At 42.5% G+C, this 12,602-nt stretch overlaps 1 protein-coding gene across 1 annotated transcript in view; it reads right to left on the minus strand.

The window, feature by feature from the left end:
- Window positions 1-12,602, minus strand: part of atxn1a (ataxin 1a) — a 98,532-nt gene that overhangs the window by 27,646 nt on the left and 58,284 nt on the right. The window contains exon 3 of the mRNA XM_073462985.1: window positions 8,610-8,725. The gene's annotated coding sequence lies outside the window, so the exon portion shown is untranslated. The remainder of the gene's footprint in view (window positions 1-8,609; window positions 8,726-12,602) is intronic.

A 12,602-nucleotide genomic window follows, 5' to 3' on the forward strand; every position in this document is an offset into this window, starting at 1 on the left:
AAATATAAAACATGCCTTCAGACGTGCACATGCGCAAACACCAACTGATGTTGTCTCGCTCTTTCAATTTCACACAAGTACAAGAATGCACACACCCACACACAAACAAAAGCAGTCATTGCAGACATTCAGACACACAAATATGCAGGCAAATGTCCAACACACTCATTCAAGGGCAAACACAGACATAAACACCCCAAATATTATTTCAAAGACAATATATAATCCTGTTCAGAGAATGTGTGCTGCTGCTGCTGCACAAAAGGGAGTAAGAGAGAACTGTAGGAGGGGAGGCAGCCGCTGAGAGAAAAGAGAAAAGTAAAAGGCAGAAAAGAGGATTGAGAGAAAAAGGGGGACAGATAAACGTAATTCAAACTCCATTCATCGTTACACCATCCGTTCATTCATTCTTCCCACACAACTATCACCGCTTTGTCCGGTGCTTCAACATGAGAGCTTGACAAAATGAAAAGAAATTGGGAAGTGGAATATGGAGATGTTGCAAGTCGGTTTACATTAGTAACGACGATAGCTCAATTAGCATTTAAGAACATGGAAATAGGCTACTGCCTTAATTTGGCTTTTCATTGGTTATTTTAAGTAAATGGAAAAAGTACAACAACACTCATCCAAACAGGACGTTTAATATCTTTAAGATATTTCATATTTTGCACAAGCAAACTTCCATTTTGAAAATTAAGTTAAAGGTGCACTATGTAGCATTTTTTAGTAACGGTAGTAACTGGTAGCTCCTGATGGACAATATGCTCTTTTTATTCTCACCCCACCCTAAATCAAACTAGAAGCCTAGATCCTTGTATCAGGACTTCTGTCTCTGTTAATAGGTCCGAAAAAAGAACCTGATTTTTAAAACCACTATATGTTGGATTTTTATGTGATTATAGCTTCTTCTTTATTATTCAAATGGAATATTTTGTCTGAAGAAAAGTTAGATATCTTTGTTGCTTTTAGCTTTTAACGGCTATACTTCTTGTTAATTTATCTAATCATTATTTCTCAAGTATTGCTTAATCATTTGATCTTTTAAGAGTCAGAAACTGGTTAAAAAGTTGTACCTCGCAATTTGATATGAGGACTCACTGGCACTAAAATTGGGATTCTTTAAGTTTTACCTCTCATACCTTTATTGAACAACATATGACCCACATTGTGAAATGATGTCCATAAATGCAGCTTTATAATGCAACACGCCCATACACTCTAAGTATACATATAGTAGCTTATCAGCTACTGACAGAGCAGGCTATTTTTTAAAATGGATTTTTCTTATTCACAACTCACACAAAAAGTGAATTAGCAATGCTAATTTAAAACTAATCCTCTTTAACGTTTATCACACCTCATCTCCGTGCTCCCTTGATCTTTCAATGTGAGTGGGCCATGGTGAGAAATACAAGCAGCCAATCAGACTCCGATGATGTAAGCGTGATCATTTCTCTGGTTGAGGACAGACAGCCAAGTGTGGGATGTGCGACTCTCAGGGGCTGCAGGGAGCACGGCGCTAAACAGGCCTATACACGCCTATGGAGACTAATGTAAAACTACTGTGGACGAATGCAGCTGTATTTACCTGCACATCAGAATGGAAGAAAAGGAACCGCTTGATGGTTCCTGCATGTGGCCACATCTAGCACACAGAACCCTACTTTTGTGTGCGCTGAAGGTGAACTGCCCGGCTGTAATGGGCATAGGCAGTCAGACTGGCACTAATTGGCATGAATGGCCATGGCAGTGGGCATTGTGTGTGAGAAGGAGAGGTGGGTGACTGCTCGGCATGTGTCCTTGTCGGTGAATAATGTGTTCCACCTTTTCAGAGGACAAAAATGTCACACAGGCAGCAGCACTGGTTGAGCAGCACGCAGACACTCACAGATCATCAAAGGCCTCCGCTGCTCTACGCAAACACACATCCAACACCCCTGAGACTCAACAGGACACACGCACACACTGTACACACCGGAGCTATACAGAACTCAGCCATCAGCCAAACAAACAAATTCCACAGCCACACACACATAACACACACACACACACACACACACTCCACAGGTGTCTGCATGCTGCCCAGCAGTGTCTACTCCTGAGGCCAGAAGCTGCATGCTGAACACAACAATAAGCTTTGAATAAATACACAAACTCATGCATGTCCATTCACTCTATACAATGAAAATATATATAATCATGCTGATTGCTGTCGAACTCCCAGAAGGGAAAATGGCTCTGGTCAATTGGGCAATTTCTACAGAATGAAGCCTGTACTGTCTGCTCTGTTAGCAGAGGGACGATGTTTACAATATCTAGAAATAAACTAGGGAATAAAGCATTTACATCTGCACACACTCTTCATTATTTCTCTTCTTTTCTTTCGTCTAAAGGCCTTTTCACACTGCAGTGCAGTAACTCGCCACCTCCATTCATTTCAATGAGGGAAGGGCAGAATAAGCAGAAATCTTTGGTAATGTCAGTTTGATACAGTATGCAGCTCCTTGTCCCTTGTGTGTGCACTTTTTAAATCTTCTCACATTTAGCGACTTTTCTGCACATATTAGAAGATTATAAGCGTTGTGGACTTTTGGTTGGGTTGTACCAACGCTGTGACATTCACCAAAGCACCTGCCTGTTATCCCAGCCTCAGACCACAGCAGCAGCAGCTATCAAAAACACTTTCCGGGGGAATGCTCCTTCAGGTAGGCAGTTGTCAGGGTGGTTACCGCTCAGCGGTGTGACAAGGCCTTAACACTTCATTAATGAAATACTGTAATGCAGACCTAAACAATATAAATATCACAACTTCTCAGGCTACTACCAGTACTTGAGAATAATAAAACTTAACAATATATTAGCCAATGTAATGCTTTTTGGTAAAAACTGGCATTATTTGCAAGTAAAAAAACAGTGAACCTAAGTTTTTAAGGATGAAAATAAACTTCATTGTCATTGAAATTTAAATCATTTCGAAAACACATAATAATATACTTAACTCCAACAGAAAAAAATTTACAATGCTGGAGTTCACATCTCTGAAATTTCATATGACAATGATAAAACTTTTCTTTTTTTCCAGAATATAATGCAGAAGAAGATGCTTGGGGTAATTTAGAACGTTTTAAAATTCCCAGTGAAGTTTGCTGTGTGAGTGCACTGATGTCACTGTGGAAATCAAGGTCATTTCATTTATTTATTACCAGTTTAAAGATGGGTGGGGTCTGTAATAATGTAGTAATGACTACTGAGTCGTAATTGGTCGGAACGTGAACGTGTTGACAGATGTCATGGCTGGCATGATCCCATTGCATGATGGCTCTAGTTTATTTATTTATTGTTTGGTTGATTGATATTCACATTTTTTTTACTCCCCAATATCAGTATCTGTATCGGCCCCATCTGTATCGGTATTGGTTGGACTTTAATAGATATATTTGTCTTAATTACACAATTCTGTAACAAACATGAACCAAAGTTTATGATTTTAATTTAATATAGACTTTCCAGTGTCTCCTAAATTAACAAATCTGCTTGCATATGGAGGCCACTGTTAAAATATTCACATGCACACACAGAGTGTCCGTGATAGAGTCGAGGGAGAGCAGCTTCACTGATCTGGAGGGAGAGTTTGCAGAGAGACAGACTGACTAACAACACAGGCGTCTCATTGCTGGTCCGACTACTCTTTCACTTCGTTTCAACATCATTATTTTCAGCCGTTTTTATGCACACACACACAAACGTACACACAAACACAGATGAAAGGAAATTCCATCTCAGTGACATTTTCTGGGTGGGCCTTTTCGAACTAAGGAAAGACCAGTGAGCGTGCATGCGTGTGTGTGTGTGTGTGTGTGTGTGTGTGTGTGTGTGTGTGTGTGTGTGTGTGTGTGTGCGCGCGCGTGTGTGCTGTTACCCAAAAAAAACAAACACTTTTTGTGTGCAAAACTCTTTCGACATGCATGCAGCTGTCTCATGGACTGAAAATATCATGTTTTAGAAGATGTGGCAATCTCACTCGCACACACACACACACACACGCGCGCGCGCGCGGCTGTCTTGAGACTGGTTGTATGCATTCTTACAAAACACAAAATCCTTTGACCCCTGATACAATTTCATCACCCAATTTTAGCCTGGAAGACCATGTGCGTGATGATAGTTTGACAGCGGTTATGTAAGGATTTGTGGTGGAAGGGAGAAAGAGAGAGGGGAAATGTGTGAGGAACAAAGTAGGGAAGGAGGGGCAGATAAAAAGAGGAGAGCAGGAGAGAGAGAGAGCAGGATAAATTAACAGGAAAATGATGGAGGAGCAGGATAAAGATGGAGAGAGACAGTGATGTCACCTTCTCTCACTGCAGTGAGAGGGACAAAGAAAAAGGGAGGGAGAGAGAAACGAGTGAGACATGGAGAAAGAGACGTACGAGATCTATTAGCTGATAGAAGTCATGCAGACAACCTCCCACTCCTTAGGCAATTGATTCGAGGATATTGTGGTACTGTACGTGTGTGTGTGTGTGAGAGAGAGAGAGAGAGAGAGAGAGGGAGAGAAAGAGAGAGTGAGTGACAACTAAACTCTGGCTTTGGGCCTGGAGGCATAATGTAGTACTACCAGAACTCCCTCTTTTGAGACTGCACTTAGTCTTACTCCTGTCAGGATGTGTGTGTGTGAGTAAGCACGCATGTGTGTATTTCTGTGTGTATTCAGGCCTGATTGTGTTTATGTGTGTCAAAGAGACAGATCAGCAGAGAGAGAGAGAATGAAAAACTAAAGCAGCATGTAAATGTGAGCTTTAGTCACTTCAGTGTGTGTGTGTTCTTGTAAATGCTGCATTGTGAGGACCAACAGAGTGAGGACATTTAGAAAAGTGAGGACATTTTGGCTGGTCCTTGCATTAAGGATTAGGTTATTATTAGGTCAAAGGTCCAATATCTAAGAGTCTTCAACAATAAATTTGAAAAAATAACAGTTTTTGTGTTATGATGTCTGTGTATCGTGCTGCAAAAATATCTACTGAAGTTAGCATGCTAACAAGCTATCCCTGCTTTGTCGCTGTCCAAAGGTCCTGTGCTAGAAGGGTAAACACCAACATATACCCAGTGATCCAAGCTTCTAATCCTGATTGCTTACTGCATGGCTAACTGAGCTAACTAGCTAACAGTAGCTTCATTTCACAGCTCTCAGTAGTTACTCTGGTGATATTCTGACCCCTATTTGTTTTGACAATTAATTTGACAAGACTCCCATTCTCACATATTGCAGCTTCAAGGTTAGGGAAAGGGGCAAGGTAATGCATTATGTCAATTAGGGTCCAAAATATTGGGGGTTGAGCTCCTGCCCCAAGAAAAAGAATTTAAGTATCTCTAGGTCTTGTTCACAAGTGGCAGGAAAGTGGAGCCTGAGATGGACAGGTGGTGTGGTGCGGCATCAGTGGTATGAGGAGCTGAGCCGGAAAGCAAAGCCTTTGATTTACCAGTCGATGTACTGTGCATCCAACCCTCATCTATGGTCATGAGATGTAGGTAGTGACCGAAAGAGTGAGGTCACGGATACAAGTGGCCAAAATGAGCTTCCTCCGTAGGGTGGCAGGGCTCAGCCTTAGAGATAAAGTGAGAAGCTTGGACATCCAGAGGGAGCTCAGAGAAGAGCCGCTGTTCCAAAGGAGCCAGCAGTTTGAGCATCTCATTAGGATGCCTCCTGGGTGCCTCCCTTTGGAGGTTTTCTGGGCACCACCAACTGGGAGGAGATCCTGGAGCACACCCCGAAGTCACTGGAGGGATTATACGTCTCATCTGGCCTGGGAACGCCTCAGGATCCCCCAGGAGGAGCTGGAAAGCATTGCTGAGAAGAGGGACGTCTGGAATACCCTGCTAAGTTTGCTGCCATCGCGACCCAACCCCGGATAAGGGGAAGAAGATGGATGGATTGATGGATGGGTCCTAAATAAGGGTCATCTATAGAAGGTCAAGAATGTGTGTGTGTTATAACACAAGTCAGATTAAGGGTCCTGCTCACACAAGGTACACCATTAAATTTGAGGGTAAAATCTTGGTATCTGGTTATTTTAAGGGTTAGCTTTAGCATGCAGCGGTTATGGTTAAACCCTCCGAAGTGACAGAAACAAGTTTGTGTATCTGCCTCTGTGTGTGAGTGTTTCAAGAGGACAGCATAAAGGAATGCCTCGGTTCAAGACTTGCCAAGAGCACTTTTCCCATACGCCAGAGAGCCAAGACTTCCCCAACCAGCCAAGAATAGCACCGTCTCTCTCTCTCTCTCTCTATCACCCCCCCCCCCACCACCACCACCCACCCACCCACACACACACACACACACACACACACACACACACACACAAGCACTCACACTTTTTACTCTTTGGATTAAATAAGAAAGAGTGTGACAGTGTGAAGAAGGGAAGTACAGCTTCACACTCTTCAATCAGCAAGAGAAACAGAGACGGAGGTCTGAATCATTATACTTAGATTCTAAACCCCGGAAGACACTGAAAGACAGAAGTCTCAGTATCAGATATGAGCTTTGGCGACATGTTTTTGATCGAAATGTCATGCTCATAAAACTTCAGAGTTGAACTGAAATGAACTCAGAGGCAGACAGAAGGAGCGCAAGAGAGAAAGCAAGTGAGAGAGGAAGACATGGAGGAAGAAAGAGAGAGCAGCATTCAACAACATACAGACAGAGATTCCAGCAGAGTAACTGCAGCTTTCTCTAAACTGTCTGCTCCCTGTGGGGTAAATGAGAGTGCTCTCTGCCTGTGAATGTGTTAGTGTGTGTGTGTGTGTGTGTGTGTGTGTGTGTGTACACTTAAACAAGCAAGTCTGTTAAAGACGAGGACCAGAGTGCACTGCCTGCTCCCACTGGCACCAAATGTTGAGGCAACAGAACAACAGGCAGCAACATTGTTTCTACTCCAAAAGCATTGAAATACTGTACGAGAAAAACAAAACCTTCATTCACAAGAGTAAGGAAGTCTTGTTTTTCTTAAAAACACCATTAAAATATGACAACCAGCAAATGATGCAAAGATATTGTCAAGCAAAACTAATTTTTCACAGTGATCTTGCGGCTTCCCTACAGCTGAGGCTGTTGCTCAGAAAACTCACTCGCTGTTAATGCCTGTGCTGTGCAATAATGAAATGTTTTTAATTAGTTTGTGATGCATATTATTAGCTCATAGCTGGACAGATGAGTGCTGCCTCGAGACTTAACCTGCCAATTAGTATCCTGACACTCTTGTAAATTGAACATTTGTTTTCTCCTCCTGGTGGAGGTCGGCGAGTGTTTGTTATTGCATTTATATGTCCATTGTTAAATACTCACAACAGCAATAAACAGATATGCAAGTGGAAAATAACTTCATCATGGGGAGAGAACTTGCGGAACTTTGTTTAAATGTTTGTTCACATTGACTTTCTTTGACTCACTGGAAACATTTGAAACTAGTGAGAAGAGAGACCATCCATCAACCACAATGTCTGAGTTCAAATCCTTGACCTCAAGCTGAAATGTCTGCGAGCCAGATAATCGCCAGCAGCTCCAAAGGTGCAATTCTGCAGCTGACCCTGTGGTCTCACTTCCCCGCAGAAGGGGAGAAAGTGAAAAGAGAATTTTTCCTCTGGGGATCAACATTACCACAAGAAAAGACCGCAGTCATGCTGCGAATAATCCACAGAAACCCTTAAGAAGTTGTAGCTCGTGGTTTGCTGGTAATTTAAAGATTACATTTGTTTATGGAGAGATTCATCAATGAACAATTAGACACCCAAACACACACGAGTAATAAGTATAAACAAAGCAATAGAATACAATACTCCCCCTTCCTCGGGCCTCGCAGTAACATTATTTATAGGGTGCTTGTTCGCACTCTCAGCACTGCCAATAAGGCCTCCTTTCTCGCAGGAAGACCCCTCACTAACTTGTTCCTGAAGGTGTTATGCAAGAAAATATACGGATGCTCCAACAGAGAGCTCAAATGCAGCCTCATAAACAAACACACTGTCACTAGGCAGACTTACCCTTAACCTAAAAATGCCTCTCCTCCAAACACAACGAAGGCACGAAACAAACTTTTTATTCTTCTGACTATTGTTTAACCTGTATACAGAGGAGTCATCTCCAATATCGGTTTAGTAAATTAATTATATTGCATTTCAGAGGAGGATTATGAGAGTAAGTCACCAATTTGAAGCAAGTCATACCGTTATGACATGCCGTGGCTTCAGGCTACAGAGGGGAGAACCCTGGTTCTTTCACTGCGAGCTGCCACGTCGCTCACATTAAAATCAAACGCACTTCACTTAACGTGCATCTGTGCTGCGACCAGGGTGACAGGTCTATCAGCAGAACAAGGCTCTTGGCTATGTAGAAAACACAGGGCAGAAAAGTCCTTGATGCCAGAACCAATTACGTCAAATTAAACATGACAGTCAGACTAGCAGCTTTTAGGCTGGATGCGGTGAACCCCAATTAGAAGATATGGACCCCCCTCGATTAACAAGACTAGCTTACATAACAAAAGACAGTTGCGTTCATTTAAGTGTGATGATGCATACATGGCACATGTTAACAGCAGGGGCAATCTCACCTCATTCAACACAGCTCCTCCGGACCCCCCTGGTTTGTCAGCAGGTGGTACAGCCCATGGAGAGGGTTCCAGACTATCCCAGAATGCAGTGTGTCGACTCAGGCACTCAGCACTCCCTGGTGGATGGAAACAACAAAAGTTGAAAACTAAAGTATGGAAAGGACTTGACACATAACCATCTATATGGGATTTTAACATCTTGTTCTCATGGAGCAACTTTTCCCTCTATAACTTTCATTTGCTACCGGATACAAAGTGCTTCATTATTTTAAAAAACTGACATACAAATGCAGGTCATTATTATAAACAAGGTCCTGTCATATTCATGGGGGGGGGGGACCCAAAAACTCGAGTGCATCTTTAAAGACATGAAATGTGCAACGAGCTGACTTAAGCAGACACCCACACACACCGGCATGAGAGACAGACTGGCTGATTGTTGACAGCACGCACACACTCTGTGGGACTAATTAGGCAGGTTGTGGTGGAATGATGGGGATGTTACGGGGATGCGAGAGACATGTTCCCTGCTGTTAGTCAGCTGCAGTGTGTGTGTGTGTGTGTGTGTCTGTGTGTGTACGAAGGTGTGTGGGTGAAGGTGTGTGGGATGTCAAACATCCTACTGACCCACTTCTTACATGTCTGAAGATGAGGAAAGAGGTGGGTGGGAGTTTTTTTGTGTGAGCGTGTGTGTCGCTGTCTAGCTTTGGGAACATGTTTTATTGCAGCTTGAGGAACAAAGAAAGGGGAGTTACATTATGTTGCTGGTTTTGTTTGTGTGTTACATTATTAATAGTAAAATATATCATTCCATGCAGTTTTTCTGTTCAGCTCGGTGAGTCTATTCTGCAGGGAATTGAGAGCTACAGTGGAAATGAGACACGATAATGGTTCAGTGAGGCTGAAGCGTAACGAGAGAAAGGATCGGAGGAATGTCTGGTATGGCAGACATGGGAATATCAATAAGCTTTCAGAGTGGGCTATAGTATAGTAACTATGTATGCAAACTGGCTGCATGCAGATGCACTAAAGATGTTTGTAAGGCAGAAACAGAGGAAGAGAAAATAGTTGTGTACTGAGGCCATGGGTTAGCAGACACCAACTGGCAAATGAATCCATCATATGGCATTAAAAAGGCAACAGGGAAAGAGGGATGGAGGTAACAGAAGACAGAAGAGACAGCAACATAGAGTGAGAAATAGCAAAAGTTTAAAAAAGAGAGAAAAAGTAGAAGAGATCCAGAGGCGACAGGAAGGAAGACAGATGGAGAGAATAGAAAGGACGGCGAGGTAAAGCAGACAGAGAGAAAGAGAGAAAGGCGATAGGAAGGCAGAGAGAGGGAGAGAGACAAAGAGAGAAACAGATGGCGGTGGAGAAGAGGCAGATAGAAACTCACTGGGAGGACAACACTGGCACAGCCAGCGAGGCACAGCGGGGAGGATGGAAAGCTGAAAAATGTCAGCGGAAAAAGGGAGGAGGAGGATGGTGAGAGGAGAGGACAGAGCAGGGCGGAGAGAGAGAGGCTGTCAGGCCAAAACTCTACCAACTTTTAGGGAAAATACGAGGACACCTGTCTTTAGAGATGTCAAGTTTAAATATGACACCTGTTATGAAAATACAGTACATGCTCAGGTTGAATATGTACAAAAAGTCCTAGTACTTCTTCTGTGGAGCAGTTTGATTACTTGTGAACAGAATCTACAGTGAACTTAAATTCTCAGTGCTGTTATAGTAAATGCAATATAAATGCTTTTGAGCCTGATTAAAGCCTTCTCCTTGCTTCAAACACATACCAGCTCCCAGGGCACACTCTCTGTCACACACACAACTAAAGACACTTCGTCTCCATCCATCATGGCCAATCCAGAAATCAGGCAGGCTAAATTAGTCAGGAATGCTTCGGTGTAAACCACATTAAGTGATCGGCTGATTGAATTGCCCAGCGGAGCAGCCCGGACCTGACGTGAACTGTGTGTGTGCGGTATGTGTATGTGTGCTTTGAGGTTTTTGTCTGTATTGTACAAAGACCACATCACATTACATGATTTAGCAGACGCTTTTGTCCAAAATGACTTAAGTCAGTAAGTAAGTAAGTAAGTAAGTAAGTAAGGGATAAGTCTGGAAGAACTGTATTATTTAAATCATTTTATTCCCATTCAAGTTAGCTGGGAGCTAACCTGGAAATTAGGACCCCACAATGTGGGAGATTCAGATAATTTCATAACTGGGAAGTCAAACTTTTTTGGCTTCATGCACCAAAGGAATGAACTCAAAGGGTATATTCACCGAAATATGGTCAATATAAAAATTAAGATAATTTATTCATATTTTCATGTGTTTTCACAATCAAAATCTAAAATTTTGGCAACATCTTGCGGTTTTTACTAATAGCTGGAACAATCATTACCCTCCAACAAGGTCCTCACACAATGGAAACATTGTTCACTCCTCCAGTAAACAGGCTCAGATATAAGCCAGACAGCTAGCAAGATTCAAAGTCAGTATCATTGCGTATGGTTGCCAAGCTGTTTGTACAATTTGACGATATGTTTAACAAGAAAACTAGCTAGCTGGCCACATCATTGTCCCTGAATTAATATCAAGATTTCACAGACAAATGACAGTCCATGTGTGGTGTCGGCCACATCAGGATGTGAGATGATTGCTTATGTGTTACGAAGCATTAGCAAGTTCAGAGGAATAGGGCGAGAACGAGGCAGTGACAGATGCTATGGTTACTCATTGTAGATCCAGGCTGATACTAAGTAGCCAGAGAGTTTCACTGGAACTACTGAGTCTATTATCAGGAATTAGAAGAAAAACCTTCAACCACTCAGAATTGAGTTTTCATAAGTTGATTCAACCTTCAAACAAACAAACAACTAAGAGCATTTTTGATGCCACAGCACTTGTGTATGCGTTGCCAGTCTACCTCACTGAGTGAAACACAGGGGGTCAAAGAGGTTTCTTATGCATCTGTTTAGCTGTTTCGCCAGTACAGCTAAACACTGAGTGTTCAAATGAGTGTCCCTGAAAAAGGGACAAAAGTACAGTCTTTTGTGTCCACGTCCTTAAATAAAGGTGTGCGGTGATTTAGATGGAAAGGCGACAATACTCAACATGTCTGACAAGTGTTCTCTGTGTGAGTGTTTCTCTGTACTTGACTACATGCTGGCGTGATTACACCATGAATTCTTTTGTCCACCCGCTCGCTCTCCATCACTTTTTCTGTTTGGAGTGCTCGCATTCTTCCCATTCTCTCTTCGGCCAAGAGTAGTAAAAAAAAAACAAAAAAAAAAACATGTTGTCCACCCACAAAACCTTTGCCAACTGTACATGTTTTGCCAAGCAGTGCACTCTTTTTTTAAAACTGGCCGTAGTCTTTGGAACCACAAGTACTGGGTTTAAAGGCTAACATAAGCAAAATATTCCCCCAACAAAGCCTCTGAAGGTTGCATTAAATACAGGGCTCAAACTCTTGCTGGATGAATGTGAGGTTTAAGTTTACAGATGACGGAAACATGACAATGAATGAATGTCTATCTCATCAAAATGCTTGTACAGAGAGATGTGTGGGAACATTTCATAACCTGCTCCTGTAGTACACACCTCATCATTTACCATAAATATGACAATCACACTCGCAGGAACACATACACACATAGACAAAATAGTTTTGGAGCTGACGTAGTGTCTGACAGCTGTTTGGTTGGTTGAGGCAGAAGAATGCAGTGAGTCTGTTTTGTGTGCGCAGATGTGTGTATGTGTGTGTGTGTGTGTGTGTGCGTATGGACCGGATGACTGACCATCACTGTAATGTAAGGGAAATGCCTTCCTCAACCACAAGCCCATTTTCCTAGACTCCAACATATCTGCCATACCACAAGCCGAGGAGTCAGCCCTGTGAAGGTTCAAGGTGCTCAAAGCTGGGAGGAATGTTATCTCGGGTGCACACATGTCTCGAAAGACCAGCGTCCTTCACTTATCGCCATC

Source organism: Pagrus major, chromosome 3 (assembly GCF_040436345.1).
Source record: "Pagrus major chromosome 3, Pma_NU_1.0".
Classification (NCBI taxonomy): Eukaryota; Metazoa; Chordata; class Actinopteri; order Spariformes; family Sparidae; genus Pagrus; species Pagrus major.